Source organism: Leguminivora glycinivorella, chromosome 11 (genome assembly GCF_023078275.1).
Source record: "Leguminivora glycinivorella isolate SPB_JAAS2020 chromosome 11, LegGlyc_1.1, whole genome shotgun sequence".
In the NCBI taxonomy this organism is placed as follows: domain Eukaryota; kingdom Metazoa; phylum Arthropoda; class Insecta; order Lepidoptera; family Tortricidae; genus Leguminivora; species Leguminivora glycinivorella.
In genome coordinates, this window is record NC_062981.1 from 13,876,489 (window position 1) to 13,895,948 (window position 19,460).

General features: G+C 36.7%; 1 protein-coding gene across 1 annotated transcript in view; it reads right to left on the reverse strand.

The window, feature by feature from the left end:
- The window catches only part of LOC125231424 (transcription factor hamlet-like), a 126,553-nt gene that overhangs the window by 57,534 nt on the left and 49,559 nt on the right, over positions 1–19,460 (reverse strand). The window contains exon 2 of the mRNA XM_048136878.1: positions 16,724–16,795. The gene's annotated coding sequence lies outside the window, so the exon portion shown is untranslated. The remainder of the gene's footprint in view (positions 1–16,723; positions 16,796–19,460) is intronic.

The window sequence follows — 19,460 nt, forward strand, 5'->3', positions numbered from 1 at the left end:
ATGCTGTACTTGGTTCGGTCCGGATTCATGATCTATCCGGCTGGATTACCGGATCCGCCGGACTGTAGTGCAATCCCTACTTTTTAATTAGTATTTATATCGACTGGTCGCAATTAAACGCGAATAGATGGAAAGCACGTGTAATCGACATTGATCGGTAGGATGGGTCTTTAGTGGGTTTCTGTATTTGGAGACGGAATACCGATACATGTTGTAAATGGACGGATGATGACTATGTAGTTTATGAGACAGGTGTCTAGAAGTCTTAACATGATGTCAGCATAAATAAATATAACGTAGGTACTATGGGTAAAAATACTTTTTAGCTAGTATGGAGTTATGTGATATGCATTAAGTCAGAAATTTTGATTTTACAGCTAAAATATTCCGAGCCCATATCAAAGATATTCTTTTATTCTAATGAGTAATCTTTATGAGTGCCTACTCCAATTTAAGTAGCTAATTTAAAAGCTGATGTAACTTCACCTTGCAAATAATTAACTTATATTTCAAATTAAGATTGCATTAGGTATCTGTACAAATTTTCCGTGAACAGAAGTAAAAAATAGAAACCGATGGTCAAGTTGTACGCCCGGTTGTTTATAGTATAAACCGGTTTAAACATAGTGTTTTAAATTACAAGTATATTACTATGACCGCCATAAACGAAAAGTTAGACGCATAAATCATATGAATTCACACGGTCCGAGCAAGCGCGCATCTGCTACTCGGAGATGAGTCACCGCCATAACACTCTACACTAGACATCAACGCGCCGCCATCGCTATCGCCACTTGAACTCCGCGCTTCTTAACGGTGTGAAACTATAACATAACGCGCCGCCGGCCGGATTCCTGTAAACTGCTACATTAATTAGTCGTATCACGAATTAACGCGGCCGTTACGCACGACCAAGCCAAAGGCCAAACTCTGAGAGACTATTTCACACATGTTCTCGCACGGAAGCTCTGAAATGCGGATGAAACAACGGTCTACCGCCGTTTCACATAATAAAAAACTGTGTTTCATACGTGCCCAAATAAACATTCCGTTGTAACAGTATAAAATGCCGTTCATAAAAGCATCGGAACGATAATCTATTGGCGAACGTGAAAAATGTTATCGAAAAAGCGGTAGCGGAATGAAAGCAGTTTTATGCGAAATACGATATACACGTCATCGACCCCATTTGGAATTCAGCGGTTCCTTTGAGGGGCAGTTTAATTTCTTAATCCTAATTGAATTTGTTTGTTCCGTAGATAGCGCAAGAGGCGCTTGCGGCGAACTAATCGACGATGAAGGTTAGATGGATGGCACAGTGATTAGACTCTTTGTGCTGTCTAAAGGTGAAGATATCTTAGGACTTATTAGTGAGACGCCTCACTCGATGTGACATTTTATTACAAGTAACTAAAGGTATGTAGGAGTGTATTAGTCACTGACCTTATATCACTTTTCTATTATAAAAAAATCTGTACATTTTGCGTTCAGAAGAATTATATATTACACTTTAGTTAATGTAAATATAGAGACATATCTTTTTTTTTATACTGTTACCAAATAGTGGATATTATTATTAAATCATTGTTTGACTACTTTTAATTCTGACTGAAAATCTCATACGACATAAAAATGGGATCAAAAAATGTCGACGACGATAGTAAAATTTTATTATCTTTAATAAGCGTTTCATATTTGGTATTTTGAAGTTACTTTACTTAATCAACGTTGAAATAATGAGATGGCAGAAGCCTCATTAGGCGCGGTATGGATGCTTCGCGCGTTTGACTTTGGGGTCTTGACGACCGTTATTTACGAGTTATGACCGGCACATTAAGATTTTTTTGACATTTTACCGTGATTTCTCATATCTTCACACTTGTTAGGTTTTTTGATTGCTCAGGTAAAAACTGATCATATAAAATCACGTTCACCCGAAAGCTCTTTTATGCAATGTGATAACTTACATAAAACAATTTGCCATACTTGAGTCAGCAGTTTGAAGATAATCAAAGTTGAAGAAAATGTCCATGTTAACAGAATAATACACTTTGAGAACAATTCCGACAGCCGTTATCTTCCTTCGTTTCTGTAACAAAATGTCAGACATGTCGAGTTGATAACCTTCGATAAGAAAAAGTAAAACAAATAATATCAGAGAAAATATATCCGTAATTTCATTGGTAGAATGACATTTTGTTTTTCGATAGTGTTTTATTTTTGAACGCAGCGATGCCGTTACTGTTCTTCCGGATGGCCAATTCGAAATTGGAAGCGTTAACGGTATTCTTTTGTTTCCTAATTGATCTGAAACCCTAGAATCAAGTGCTTGCAGCAACCGGCGACACCGTCAACCATGGCTTTCTATTGTTTGCCGTTCCAAAACACAGCACTTTAAGGCTGATTTCACACCGGCGACCACAAGGGCCGACGTGTCGTCATCTCGCCACGCTACCGGCTCCGAGGAAGCGAAAGCGAATCAATCGCATCGCTTTATCGACACAGTGCGTGACCGAGGCCATTCTTAGGAAAGCGAAAATAGGACATCGCCGACACGAAAAATTGAAGAATAGGCGCTGCGCTTCAATGGTTTTTTTGGATGTGGCCGAATGGCCCCGAAAGGAAATCTTGTTTCGCTTGACTGTAGGATGATTTGTTCTACCTGTTAGCTTATTCGTTACTTTTCCGTTTTATTAAGCCAATTGATGACAATTAAGTTGACCGGTCTGGCTGAGTTGGTAGTGACCCTGTCTGCTAATAAGTCAATCCCGGGTACGAATCTTGGTACGGGCTTTTTTGTGTGATGAATTCAGATATTTGTTGAGCTTACCGTTCTATTCATATTTATGTATTAAGATGAGTAAGTTTATTATTTGTTTTAAGTATTAAAAACAAATGAGTATAGTTTTTCTTAACGAAAGTTTCTGTACCTACTACATGAGTGCTTACATAAGTTTCAACTGTACCATTGTCTTAAAATTCGTAGTCATAGTTATCAAGTCAATTTTTCCTGTAAAATTTTACCTAGAAACAGGCAGTTAAGTTTTTTAAGTCGTTAGCCAGTAGTCAGTCACGACTGCACTACGGTAAACGTGGTAATCGAATTGTATACTCGTAAATTTATTTAAAAGCATCGGCTAATTTGCTTTTACTGTGTAATTGGCTTACGATCGAGCACGCGACGTTTGAGCAATCGGCTCGAGAAATAACGAACGTTTCTGCTTTTCTGGACAAGATTTGGCTGTTAGGAATAGTACATTGTGCAACAAGGGGAGGAAGTTGAATATTACTAACGAGAGTAAGTTTAATCGCGACGGCTTGCCGGAGCGACACACAATGTTTTTCATAACACTCGCAATGTAAAAAATATGTAAATAGATGTAAAAAAGTTAAGTACGGTACTAGAAATTTCATTATTCCCTTGGGAGAACGATTTTTCTATAACTCACGCTCCGCCTGCGTGCAATAGCACATTTAAAGTGCAGGTGTGATGAAAACTATTTTGAAATACTGAAATTTTGATTTATAATTTTGGTAATCTACACAGTTCGAAGAATTGGTTTTTACTTTGAGTATTTTATTTGATTTCGTTTTTGATGTAATAATAGATTATGCATGCATTTTATCCGGTTCGAAGGACCATGTAAAATATTCGCTGGTCTCAGGTCTTCGTAGTGGAGGTAGAATAATAAGCGGACTGTAGTTTTAATCTGGTTTAATCCAAATTGTGGAAGACAAAGAAAAGTGGCACAGTGTCGTTGGAGAGCGGAATAACCGTAAGTTTTTAAAAAGCTCTAAAAAGCTGTCAGATTTGAATTTTGAATATTGCCATTTGTGAATAAGTAGTGATTCGAAATATGATTTCAGTTATATGTACATTCCAATGAATATTTTATTTGAAAAATATGCAAGTAGTATAAATGAATTATAGAATTATCAATGAACATTAAATAAAAATTGAATAAATTAATACTGATGATTTGCAATGCGTAATGTCAACTTGAATACAATATTGAATATTTTAATGAAAGAATATACAAATTGAAATGTCAACAGTTACATGATAATGAATTAGAATTAAAATGAATTATTATTATTAAATTTATAAAATTGAAAATTGATTTTTAATTACAAAAATAATTAACTTAGTCTAACGAATACACAGGATCAAAAATCAGGGTGATTTTTGAACGGTTTCGTAACAAGGTCATATATTATCGTTAAGTGGGATAAGACTAACTTATTTTTTTTGACGAGGGAAAAGAGCAACAGTATGAGAATTCCGTACAAGTGTCAAGTGCCCCACTTTTTATGTTACACCATTTACTTTATATTCAAGACTTACCTAAATCTCAAAAATGATTATTATAACGGGATTATGACTATTTCAGTTTGCAAAAATACTATAACACATACTTTTCACCGGCACCTAATTTACGAGTAACAATATCTGTCGCCAAAGCTTATTTAGGGCCACTTGCACGAACGAAAATGGAGGGTTAACCCTAATTTTCTATGGAATTTGACATTTGACAGCCCACTAACCCTGAGTTAAGTGGTTGGTGCAAGTGGGCCTTACAGACTTAAATCTGAAAAAAAAACCCTGTAATTCCAGACACACTCAGAACACCACATTTTTACAATCGACACTTTCAAATGTTATCAGTTATAAAACCGCGCAGGTTCTCATCGGCGCGTTAGTATCTATCAGTCCTCAAAGTTGTAACGGGTTTGTATTGGGTGTATTTTGGGCCGGTTGCATCAAACCATCTGTCATCGTTAAAGCGTTCGTTAAATAGATATATAGATAAATAGATATCCGTATATAGATAAAATACATAATAAGGAAATTGGGAAACAGGAAATTGCAAAGATTTTTACAATAGTTTATTAATACTGTGCGCGTCGAAAAAAGACAAAACGGCTCAGTATTACGCTACGCCCTGAGGCAGTAGCACTGATATTCTGCCGGAACCCGATCAGATCACGTCAACACATAATTGATCAGGATAAGAAAAATTGTAAAGAGATGAAAGTAATACACCTAAAATACCTATAAATAATTGCCTATGAAACGAGTGAGATGAATAGAAATGTGTGTTTAACCTGTTAAATTTTATTGTATGTGAAGTTCCATAGACGTCTGCTGCGTGACGATGATGTGTCTGTCAAATGTGGTTGGTGCAACTGGCCCTTAGACTTCAATCTTAAAAATGATTCTTATATGGAGCTTTCAAATATTACTAACATAAAAACCGCAAGCAACAGCCTGCGCCAGTTTTCACCGGCAACTTATTTACGAGTCTATCAGTCGTCAAAGCTGTAACGGGCTCGCGGCGCGCGCTAGCGCAGCACGCGCGCGCTCATCAATTATGGCGTCGTGCGCTCCCGCGCTACAGACAATATAAATAAAACTGCCCAGCACACGCCAGTGAGAGATTAAAGGAAAGTAGACGCGATTCCTAATACTAGATCTAATGGAATGAGTGGATTCTCTATCTTTGAATTGTAAATTGTAGTATCGATGACCCAAATAGCTAATACATATAAATGAAATTGCCCAGCATACGCCATTGCGAGATTAAAGGAATGTAGATGCGATGATGAGTGCTAAGTGTATAGTCCTCCTCACCGATTTCGGCGATGGCGACCTCAGCAACTATGGATTACGTCTGTTATGGGCTCTAATATGGCTGGCCAGGCCGAACTTCGTCTTAAAGACTCTTTGGCAAGTGCCACAATAGAGTTGGCCAGAGGTATTCGGTCTGTCTTTGCGTTGCTGGCGTTTGGCATCTAAAGTATTGAGGCGTCTTTCCTCGAATACTTTGATATTCTTAAAGATTGTTGATCGCCAAGATGACCTATTTGTAGCAAGCTCCTCCCAACGCTCAGGGTCAATGCTGCAAGCGTTCAGGTGCCGTTTGAGCACAGCTTTGAGCGTTTGAGCAGGTGCAGTGTTAAGTGTAGTGAATACATGTCTCAAATGTCTCAATTGATGTGCCATATTTATGAAATATAGAACTAAGCACGTAAGCACCTAGTTCTAATTTGAATATAGGTTAAAATTTTGAGATATGGATAAGGTCTGCCAGCGTCAAAAGTGAGTTTATATTCAAAGAAAAAAAAAACAATTTTTGACGTTGTCTATGAATATGTTCAAAATAAAGTATGTATAAGCAGCAATACTTCTCCGGAGATGTAGGAAAGTCGAAGAAAACCCGCTGACATTAAACTCATGTCGTGATTGTTCGTAGTGTGAATCCTTGTATTTTGCCTAAAGATGCATGTTTCATGATTGGTTAAGGCTTTATCGTATGATCTGAAACATGTGTTTCTTAATCGTCCTATAAATTTGTTTCATTGATGACATATTTTAGGTAAAATATACAATAATGTTTCAGGTTTTTTGAAAATTTAACCCCTAAAAGGGTGAAAAGGGGGTGATAAAGTCAAAAAATCAATATGGGTATCGTTTTTATGGTTTATCGGGTCGCTGATCACGATAAATACAACGTTTTTAAAATCTAACGAGGCGGAAGTGAAATACCTTCTCCCCTGTTGTGGTGCAATGGGGTTTAAATATCAAAAAAATATATAAAAGAAGATATTGACTGACTGACTGACATATCAACACACAGCCGAAACCGCTGGTCCTAGAGATTTCAAATTTGGCACGTAGGTTCCTTATATAGTGTAGAGGAGCACTAAGAAATGATTTTCCAAAATTCACCTCCTAAGGAGGTCAAATGGGGGTTCAAAGTTTGTATGGGGAAACAAGATTAGTTTGACTATTTTATTCGAAACTTCACAGGAAGATTCCTTAAGACATATGACTGAATACGTGTTTCAGGTTTTTTGAAAATGTAACCCCTAAAAGGGTGAAAAGGGGGTGATAAAGTCAAAAAATCAATATGGGTATCGTTTTTATGGTTTATCGGGTCGCTGATCACGATAAATACAACGTTTTTTAAAATCTAACGAGGCGGAAGTGAAATACCTTCTCCCCTGTTGTGGTGCAATGGGGTTTATCTAAATATATAAAAGAAGAAGCTGACTGACTGACTGACTGACTGACTGACTGACTGACTGACTGACATATCAACGCACAGCCGAAACCGCTGGTCCTAGAGATTCCAAATTTGGCACGTGGGTTCCTTATATAGTGTAGAGGAGCACTAAGAAAGGATTTTCCAAAATTCACCTCCTAAGGGGGTGAAATGGGGGTTCAAAGTTTGTATGGGGAAACAAGATTAGTTTGACTGTTCTATTCGAAACTTCACAGGAGGATTCCTAAAGGCATATGACTAAATACGTGTTTCAGGTTTTTTGAAAATTTAACCCCTAAAAGGGTGAAAAGGGGGTGATAAAGTGAAAAAACCAATATGGGTATCGTTTTTATGGTTTATCGGGTCGCTGATCACGATAAATACAACGCTTTTAAAATCTAACGATGCGGAAGTGATATACTTTCTCCCCTGTTGTGGTAAAATGGGGTTAAAATATTTAAAAAAAATACAAAAGAACAAACTGACGGACATATCAACGCACAGTCGAAACCGCTGTTTCTAGACAATTCATATGTAACTAGACTCCTTAACTCAAATAATCTTTTCAATTTAAGATTAGCAGTTAAGTATATTATAAATGCATGCACGTTTCTTAGAAATAAACAGATTAAATTTTAATTTTTTTTTTTTTTTTTTTTTAGAGATTTCAAATTTAGCACGCAGGTTCCTTATATAGTGAAGAGGAGCACTAAGAAAGGATTTTTCAAAATTCACCTCCTAAGGGGGTAAAATGGGGGTTCAAAGTTTGTATGGGGAAACAAGATTAGTTTGACTGTTCTATTCGAAACTTCACAGGAGGATTCCTAAAAGCATATGACTAAATACATGTTTCAGGTTTTTTGAAAATGTAACCCCTAAAAGGGTGAAAAGGGGGTGATAAAGTGAAAAAACCAATATGGGTATCGTTTTTATGGTTTATCGGGTCGCTGATCACGATAAATACAACGCTTTTAAAATCTAACGAGGCGGAAGTGATATACTTTCTCCCCTGTTGTGGTGCAATGGGGTTAAAATATTAAAAAAAAACACAAAAGAACAAACTGACGGACATATCAACGCACAGTCGAAACCGCTGTTTCTAGAGATTTCAAATTTAGCACGTAGGTTCCTTATATAGTGAAGAGGAGCACTAAGAAAGGATTTTTCAAAATTCACCTCCTAAGGGGGTAAAATGGGGGTTCAAAGTTTGTATGGGGAAACAAGATTAGTTTGACTGTTCTATTCGAAACTTCACAGGAGGATTCCTAAAAGCATATCACTAAATACATGTTTCAGGTTTTTTGAAAATGTAACCCCTAAAAGGGTGAAAAGGGGGTGATAAAGTGAAAAAACCAATATGGGTATCGTTTTTATGGTTTATCGGGTCGCTGATCACGATAAATACAACGCTTTTAAAATCTAACGAGGCGGAAGTGATATACTTTCTCCCCTGTTGTGGTGCAATGGGGTTAAAATATTAAAAAAAAACACAAAAGAACAAACTGACGGACATATCAACGCACAGTCGAAACCGCTGTTTCTAGAGATTTCAAATTTATCACGTAGGTTCCTTATATAGTGAAGAGGAGCACTAAGAAAGGATTTTTCAAAATTCACCTCCTAAGGGGGTAAAATGGGGGTTCAAAGTTTGTATGGGGAAACAAGATTAGTTTGACTGTTCTATTCGAAACTTCACAGGAGGATTCCTAAAAGCATATGACTAAATACGTGTTTCAGGTTTTTTGAAAATGTAACCCCTAAAAGGGTGAAAAGGGGGTGATAAAGTGAAAAAACCAATATGGGTATCGTTTTTATGGTTTATCGGGTCACTGATCACGATAAATACAACGATTTTAAAATCTAACAAGGCGGAAGTGATATACCTTCTCCCCTGTTGTGGTGCAATGGGGTTTAAATATAAAAAATATATATAAATGAAGAAACTGACTGACATATCAACGCACAGTCGAAACCGCTGGTCCTAGAGATCTATAATTTGGCACGTAGGTTCTTTATATGGAGTAGAGGAGCACTAAGAAAGGATTTTTCAAAATTCATGTCCGAAGGGGGTGATATGGGGGTTCAGAGTTTGTATAGGGAAACAAGATTAGTTTGACCGTTTTATTCGAAACTTTACAGGATTCCTAAATACGTGTTTCAGATTTTTTGAAAATTTAACCCCTAAAAGGGTGAAAAGGGGTTGATAAAGTCAAAAAACCAATATGGGTATCGTTTTTATGGTTTATCGGGTCGCTGATCTCGATAAATACAACGCTTTTAAAATCTAACGAGGCGGAAGTAAAATACCTTCTCCCCTGTTATGGTGCAATGGGGTTTAAATTATCATATGCATTTAGTTTTAAATATTTATTGGACATAAAACTTAAATAACAAATAAATAATATCTAACTCTAAAAAATAATAATAAAAGCAACTTAAAATTAAATTAAAAACTAAACTTAACTAAAATGGATTGGATTTAGTTTTTATGTTTACTTCTGGTTCAAGAGATTTCGAATTGACACGTGATTTCCTTAGAGGTGCACTAAGAAAAGATTTTTCAAAGTTGACCTCCTAACATGATCATTTGACAGTGACAGGGGATGGGAGGGGATAGGGATAGGGATAGGGTTACTTAGTAGTACTTTTTACCCACTGACCATAGATACTAGCTATGTGGGTTGTATGAAGTTTTCCCAGAGTGTATATAGAATACATACCTACTCGTACCCACTACCTACGCCGTGGTCGCTGTGTAACATTTCTACAATATTTGCAAGCATTTCTTTAAAAAAATAGTTATATGTGTTATCTAAATAATTGCAGACAAATGTACCTACATAGAAACCTACGGATCCAAATGAAAATCTTAATTTTTGTATACGTTTGAATAATTCTTTTAGTACGCGGGCGAAGCCGCGGGTACAAGCTAGTATACAATAATCTGCAAGCTACAAATAGGGAATATATTAAGCAACTAACTAATAGTATTTCAGCTATCGTAATAAAACATTATTGCAATTTTTCGGCCCGTCTACAATATCTTTAATCTGGCCGCCACGGCACAGTGGCGCAATTGTAAAATGCTAGATGGAAAAGGTCTCGAGTTCAGACCCCTTATCTTCGTGTCAGTACTCCACATAGGTAATGTGATGTATAAGAGGCACCGCACGTGCCGTACAAACGGTTTCGCAGCGCAAATATGATTCATTGTTCAGTAAATCCTTTAATTTATGGCTTGCGTAACAGAGATTACTCCTGCCCGGTAAATACGCTTCCTCTATCTGTACACTTGAGGCTTAGACACACAAAAGTGTCATCCTACGAAAGAGGTAATTAATACACGTTTAGCAGTTTCTTAGAACTGCATGTACGGCGACACCTAATGGTTGTTCGTGTAAGCAGAATGTCCAATGTATAGAGTATAATAATTATTTAAAATTATATGCTCAATGCGGACCCAAAATCGGTCTATCTTATTATGTGCTCATGTATCTCTCATAATGACCAATTACGTCTGATAGAGAGAGAGTAACATAAAAATAAAAAGCTTTTTACAGCTTGCCTTGTTAGTATTTAAATGGAGGAAAGTGACCGCGTATTCGGGAGCGACCAATCATTTTAAAAGCGTCGTGTAAAGCGGCGTATCGGAGGAATCAATCGGCCACGTTTATTTCGGCTTTCGCGCAAATGGAGGTAAAAGTCTTACGCGATTTCGGTAAATTGTATTAAAACAAATCGATAAAAACTTAAATTGATAAAGTTTTTTTCCAATCACTTTACGCGTGAGTGGTTCGTGATTTAAGGCATCTCGATAGCGTCTCGCCACGTCGTGAGGCTTCTGCTGCGCCCGCGTTCACGAAATGATTATTTTTTGATTGTTTGTTTTATGATTAACCTAACTTAACTACCAAATGTATAACAATTATGATTAAATAAGACAAATATTTTTCAAATATTAAATAAGACAAATATTTTTCAATAATTACTCTTGTATTATGAAACATTACTAATATAGGAAATTATAGAGCATCAATGATTGGATTATAAGTATTTAAATCGTTGAAGTTTTCCCTGACATGTTTCCGGCCTATAATTGAAAACGCATCCGTTCTCCGCATTTTCTCTAAGTGAAGTGCTCATGCTCAGCCACTTTATGTCGATATAATGTTATGGATGTCTTCGAAGAACTGTAACATTGGAAAAAGCAATAGGTTGGATCTAGTTAAAGCTTAGTTTATGCGTACTTTCAACCTTCTGCATTTACATACATATTTGCATCCATGGTAAATCTGAGCTTATATTTTATTGGCTTCTGAAAAACACGAACTCCTTTACTTTAAGTAAGAATATATGTACTTCGCGCTACACAGGCATAGTCGCTATATATACTGTCATTCACTCTATTTCTATCATACTCTTCATTTATGTGAGTCTACCTGATTCGGTCAGCGTAAGTGTGCTCGATATCTCTATTAGTTTGCGGAGAGCAATAATAAATGCTATGTATGCAGACAGACGCACATCCCAGTTGCCAAGTACAGACTCCTAATAGGTAGTACTTACAGAACTATATCTTCGGGTTTTTTATTATAGAAGCGTTGCGTGGACATTCAATTAGAAATAAATACATAATTAACTGTTTTATTCCTATTTTATTTGTGATGTTTATAGCATAAATGAGAATTTATTAATGCAATAAGGATGGATGTAAGTGCTATCTTTCTGAATTACACATTTCTTAAGGAAGCAATATTTCCTGCCTTGTCTGCTAAAACATAATTATGCAAATAAACCCTTTTAAGATATCCTAGCTATATTAAACACGAGCAAAATACTAAGTAGATAGGAGAAGGTCCATAAAATAGAAAACAAGATCATAGTGCCAGGTTCGTATCGCCACATATAGTGTCATCATCATGCTATATCAGTTCGGGTAATCTGTAACGGGCCAGTTATTGGCTGTCAAAGATTTCAAAAGGAAGGATGAAACCTTTCATAATATTTATGTTTGATGCACCTTAGTGGAACGTACAGCGCGATTGGTTGATGAGTACACATCACATGCGCGGTTGGTCGCATAGACTGCACGCTTAGCCCGCATGTTGCCGGCAGACTGCACGAATGGCATTTTCCGACGCCAAACGAAAGCGATACGCCGCTGGCTCTGTCGCGCCAATACGCAAGCGCGATAGAGATAGATATCCTAGCGCCGTTTCGTGAGCGTTTCGTGAGCGATTGGCCATTCGGCTAGCCACCCTGGTCCCGTAGCCGAATGGCATTTCTACGACGCGAAACGAAAACGAAACGCCGCGAAAGGTAGTCTGGCTCTGTCGCGCCAATACGCAAGAGCGATAGAGATAGATATTTACTAGCGTTTCGTTTCGTGAGCGTTTGTGCCATACGGCTACGCACTCTGCAACATTTTCTACACTCGTAAGCACAACCGCTTCTATTTTACACGGGGGCGCGACGCCACACAGACGCCGCAGCGGAACGCTGATCCGATCCGATCTCTTACATTCGCTACCCTTAATAGGTTGTGATTGATGATCACACGCGTGCCCGTATGCCACGTTCTTACGCAGTAATATATAAGTGAATGCTGGCAGTGAGACGGAAAAGCGCAGCTACTGCATTAACTAACGAGTTTACGAGACGACAGCGGCGCGCGCCGTCTCGCATCGTTACGTACCCATGTTATAACCCCGCTTTATCTAACGAATTTGCATATCAACATATTTTATTGGAACCGCCAGATCTTTGACGTGCTGAATGGCTTTATAAAGAATCTTGGATATGCATATTCGATATTAATTTGTGAAAATTTGTGCCTCCATGATTTAATTGATTTTGACGTGATTTATCGTGGTTTTATTGATTATTGTATAAAACTTTAAATTTTTGCGTTTTGTACACTTATTTAATGTCATAACTAAGACTTTAACACAGGATACTGCCTAAATTAAATAAGGTACAGGGGAGCAAATCCCGACTGGGGGACAAATGTAACTGATCCATTTTTTCCATGTTTTACAATGTTTGCATTATTAAATAGCGTGCCCACCGGTTATGTATGGTAGGCGTATTCAGTGGATACAGTCATGTATGTAGAACTCAACGTCATAGTGTAATAATGGAAAAAATGGATCAGTTGCAATTGTTCCCAATCGAGATTTGCCCCGCTGTAACCTTACCAATACTAGTAATATACATTACTACACAACCCTAAACGCTTTACGCTACACGTACTTTACGATCCTCTTTTAAACAATAGGACAGAACAGATATCAATTTCCAAGCTAAAGCGATAACATAAGATGGACACGCGACTAGAGCTTATCAAACAGCGCTGTGAACCGCTAGCCTACTTTCATCGGCTAGCGGAGTCGATACATCGCGAAAGCAACGGATCCAAGGTATTTGCGGTTTCCTACAATTGAATATTATGCGGTTACCAGTAGGCTGAGGAGCAGTTGATGTAATAGAGATAGCAGTAATAGGAGCGTGGATGTAAAGTGAAAATTGAACAATCAAATCGACACTTTTATAACTTTTTTACACGTTTTTAGGTAACAATATATGTCGTATTTGACTAGTTGGTGGTTGTGTACACATTGAACGCTGCTTTCGTAATTTTTCATGCTAAATCGGCCACATGGGTCCGACGTGGCAGTGAAAATGGGTACTACATTATTTATCATACCTACTATAAAAGTGACGGCGGCTGACTGAGGGACTGGGGACAACAGAGCTGGCAGCTTCCTCGCTCGTATCAGTATTACGATTCAGCGAGGAAATGCTCCTAGCATCTTGGGCACTATGCCTCAGGGGCCCTCTTTAGACTTAGATTTTTAGTTTTTTTTAATTGCCTAGTTTATGATATTTATTGTATGGAATTTTTATTTAAGTGTTATTAATAAATAATTTAAATCCTACTAAAATTATATTAACTACCAACAAAGAAGGTGTCATCTCGATATCTTGTTTTAAATAAAATAATTAGTTTGTAAGGAATCCTTGTACTTGTCCCGGCGCAAAACATTCAATTGCCTAGATAAACTAAGATAATATGTTATCGTTTGCATTCAAAGCTTAACAGTGAAACTCGGTGATTTCACTTAGCGTCCGTAATAAAATAGCTGGCTGCGGAGTCTATAATTTATGCTCTGGCACGCCTGGAGCTATCCTGTTTCTTTTGTACGGGACTGCATGGTGGTTGGTGAAATAATTAAGGTTAGAGCAAAGTAGTCAATTATTGCGGTTAAGATTAAAATCTAATATGACGTGTTGCACGTTGCTTAGTTCGATCTATGTTAATTTAAGCTTCAAAACCATCAGGAAAATGTTTGTGATTTTTTTTCATTTTCTTGAGTACATCGTTTATTTGTATTTTAAATATTTCAATGATTGCTTACTATAAGGTAGGTGGCTCCTGTTCAGAAAAACATCAGTAAGAAAAATTGTCCAATAGCTATTAAGATAGTTCACCAGTAAATCAAGCATAAATATATTCACTCTACATGCTGGTTAGTCAGTAAACCTCAGCACACCACAAATCAGAACATGAATATCTTAGATAAAGACTGGTTATTAATATAATTTTAAACCGATCAGAGGAAATTGCATACGAAATAACCTATTTCCTGTGCTCGTTAATAAGTAATATTTGAATAATCGATTTTTGATTTCATTTGATGCCTTTTATGTGTTGGGTGTTTCTGTAATTAATGTAATTATGTATATATTTCTACACTTTTATACTACAGGTGGTCTAGCACAACCTATGTTTTGCGTGACTTCAAGTCCATAATTAGCATGGACTCACGCGCAAGTAAGACATTTGTGCTATCTAGGTCCCAAAATGTCGTATGACTGGAACAGATGATTGATTGCAACAAATTAATTAATTTGTTTGTTTACATTTATTACCTACTTAATCGATATATTAATTTTGATCGCGTGACTTGCCATCATTATAGCACCACTGTCAAGTATCCGACCACACCGACCGAAAATAAATTAAAATTGATTACTATCATAACAATGGCCTTAAAAAATTCTGACGAAATAATTAAAATGCTCATACTTTGCAAATCAGAACCTTTCAAGAATTCTCCCATGGAACGTGTCTCAATCGTACTTCGAAATGACCGATTTTGATTTAGTTTTTTTGTTTGAAAGTTGAAAATGTTTCATGAAAATCGGTCATGTCATCGGGGGTTTTTTTTTGGAATAAACAATTTAATAATCTGTAAATAGCTGTAGGTTCTTAATATACGTGGTTAATTTAAATTTCTTGTTTATTAGAATATTTTTATTTTATTTTTGTTTATGGTCAAGATATATTCTTGTTATGTACTTATACTGCCACTTACGATACGGGAAGGATAATACGAGACATATAATGCGTGTCCAGTTCCATGTAGTCGCGTTATATTTATGCTGTTGCATGTTGCATGGGTTCAGAATTTCTTATAGGCATCAAAGATCTTTCTGAACAAGAACGAATTGGTTCGGGAATGTACTTATATATGGAAAATTGTAACTTAATGGATTGACCTGGGATTCTTGGTAAAGGAGGTTGGGTTGGTTCGATTTCATGATCATATTACTAGCTTAAAATGATATCTCTTTGTTGATAGCGAGTTGCGTAGCGTGTACAATAGTTACCTAGTTTTCAGAATCAAATCGCTACATCTTGTTGAACTTTATACTTGTCAAGCAATTTAAAATTTTTAATACATTATTACTAAATAAGACACTTTTTTAGTTTCTTAACTGCGAGCTTATGACTAAGTCACATCCATCGCCCCAATCTGAGGGCTTACCACGAACCACGTTCTTGTATATTTTGTTCGTAAGTGTGACACGGCAACATGCCGGACGTGGTTCGCGGTAAGCCCCTGGTAGCAGAGCATGTTACTAGGTATTACAACTCCTGCCCGCTAGTAGCCAACTAATCGGCGGCCCGGGGTCAAACCGTGTAGAAGCATCTCGGCCCACCACGTTTATTATAATAAGTAAACCCTAGTACCCATTATAAGCGGTATAAGGTATAAACCCAGCTTTAAGCCCTTTTAGAATTATAAGTTCACCGTTGCCTCATGTTACCGTATTATAATAGAATTAATTTTCTTGCATTATGGCACTAGAACGTGATTTGGTTATTTTACCGGAGAAAGGCGATAGGGTTTGCTGATGGGTACTGGGTAATGAATCGAGTTCATAACTGTTATGTTAATAGAACACTAAGTGTACCTATAAAATGTAGATAAGAAGAAAATTCATTAGGACATGTCAGTCATTTCTCTTATAATTTGTCGTCGTAGTAAAATATTTACTATTACAGGTAATTGTTTACAGGTCCAGAACTTATTACGCCATGATTTATTTATTTCAAAAATATCGATTCGAATTGCATACAGTCACGTTCATTTACTGTTACTAATATTATTAGCATAAAAATACACATGTATATATGTGTCTACACATAGAACTGTAGATGTAACGGAACGCGATTTTACCAGCAAGTATGATAAAAGTCAAGATGATAATGTGAGTCGTTTTAGGCACAATACAGTTTTCGAGAATCAAACTAGAATGTATCTTCCTGAGAACTTTAAGTAACTACCAAAAATGCGTACGAGTGGATGAGTGGTGTCAGATCAACTTACCTATAAGCGCATCCACGTGGTAAATGGTTTTAATCTCATTTGCGGTAGACAGCTTGGCGGCGGGTTTTAAAACTGAAACAATAATACACAACATATAATCAATACATCATTTTTCAATTAGACATACTATGTAAATAGTACGACTACATAACGATAATAATATATATCGTTCTCTAATCATTATAGTCTTTTATTGGTGACAATATTCACCCTTTCGTTTAGTTACGCCACTTATTCCGGTCCTGTGGACTAGTCTCGTCCCGATCATTATCTACATTCAAATTAAATAATAAATAAATAAAATAAAAAGTCATTTATGGTCGCAAATACTTTTAAGGTTACAATTAAGTATTTGTTTATATCATGCAACTATTAACTATTTACGAGCTACGCTATGATACAGTACAATTATCCGCATAGTAACGTTGTTTATACCAGTATACTAAGTATTGTTATCTACAAGAGCTATGTTATAATTACGTCAAAAAATATTACAATAAAAAACAGTATACGCTTATTGCAAAACTATAACAAATGCACATCATCAGAAACAAATAAATAGAAGCTTGTTTAGACACATAATGACACTGCTGCTGGGAGCCATAATAACAGTCGTTAAGAAATAATAAGCTAATATTGCAAGACGTTAATTTCATCGCCAACCGATCCGATTGCATAATCTCCGTACTCCCTAAATCTTTCTTCTTGGTTTCTACGGGGATTTCCATTATGAAATTACATACGTACGTATATAAACTCATGCCTGTATTCCCAAAGGGGGTGACAGTATCTGAAACTACTCATGTTTCAGTACCACTCTTATTGCCACTTGCACCAACGAAAATGGAGGGTTAACCTTCCATTTTCGTTGGTGCAAGTGGCCTTTAGCAATTAAGAATTTGAAAGAAAAGGAAATAATGTCATGCAGTGACAGGCTGCTAGCCTATCGCCCAGAATATAATTAAGACCTATGTATATCCCACAGTCGGCTTCTACAACCCCCATGATAGGAAAGGGGGTGGTGAAATTCATAACACGTCACCACGGACCCGGGCGGTCATAAAATTATGACAATTTTCATTGAGAAATGACTACATAACTGGGTCCCCAAATATTTTCTCCGTCATTTCTATAGCAATTTTCATTGTGAAATTACCAGAGAATTAGTTGCATCGTGATAGTGATTGCCATCTGGGCATTGGTCATTGGGTATTAATTGCTTGATCTTTGACATGTTGCCAAATGTCTTACGATTGTTTAATGAATCTGTAGTTTATTTCAGTTTATTGAATAGGTATATTTCACGGATGATCTTAGTGAAAAAATTTTTGGACTATTAAGTAGGATGACCTATTAAATAGAGTGGAGCACCTGTAAACACAAATTTGTTTTGAAAAAAAAAAAATGGTTGAATATCAACCAATATTTATTATACTAAGGAGAATTGGGAGTGTGTAATTTTTTTCTAGAACTTGATTTACTCCTAATTTTAAAATATACAAAAAAAATTCCACTCAATTTGGATTTTTAAAAGACATTTCACTGAACAATTTTGCATTAATAATCCACCCTGCATATAAGCATATTAAATTATAAACCACAAAAAATACTATCCAGAAAATAACCATCAAGCAAACCACTAAATCAGATTGCTAAAACCGATTATATTGTACACCTGCGCAAACCGAAACAGGGCCCGTAGCCAAGACTGCATTCATAGACTTTCTGCATCGTATAGTAGCTATCTGTCTATATCGCTCATCCGTATTGGAGCGACTGAGTCAGTTGCGTACCGTTCGCCACGGAACTTCAACAATTCCACTCTTGGCTATAGGTACAGTAATTTGTTTCATCTCCAATCTCAGCGCACATACTTCGGCTATTTCATAACAAATGATGATACGCTGTTGCCTAACAAGATGTATCGTATCGTGTGTATGAATGAATTTGCCGAAACAAAGGGTACAAACAATTTGCGGGCGCGATTTGAGGTTAGCTTGAATTGGAACACGGGCGATTGGGCGCGACACACGGATGGAGCGATAAAACTGATTTTGATTGTATTCAGATCAATATTGGTGGTGAGATTTGAAGAAGCCATTGATACGAGTACATGTAGTGCTTGGTATATTGGTATAAGACTACTCAATTTATCCGGTTTGATGATACATTTGAGTAAATTAGTTGAAGATTTATTATGATTTTCTTCTGCGTTGAACTTTTTGTTTTTCCTAATTTTATTTCAGTCATATACTTTAAACGACACGACTGTCCGTCCTGGCACTGTTCACACTGGTCTCGTTCGCAGATAACCAATGCAAATCCCAACCAAATGTCATTAAAATTGTTGAACTACCCACCTGACGAAAAGCCTATAAAAAGTTGGGATCGGAGATTAATAACGTTCGTCAATCGAACGTAATATTTTTCTGATTGATGAAACTAGCTGACAGTGTGTCTCGCAATTTTTACATACCACACAATAGGCGATGATCCGTACAAAGCGATGGGAGCATTATTAATCGTCACCGAAGATTAATGCGACAACACCATCATCTAGGTGAAGGCTGTGAGGCAAGCTATGGTTTCAATCTGTGCCTCATACAATGGGTTAACTAATAGAGGTGCTAATTAAGAATTTTACCGCGACTACACATACGCGCCTATTGTGTTATGACGACTTTTGAAACTCGAAATAATCTCACAAGATCGAGTAAAACTTGATCCGTATTATAAC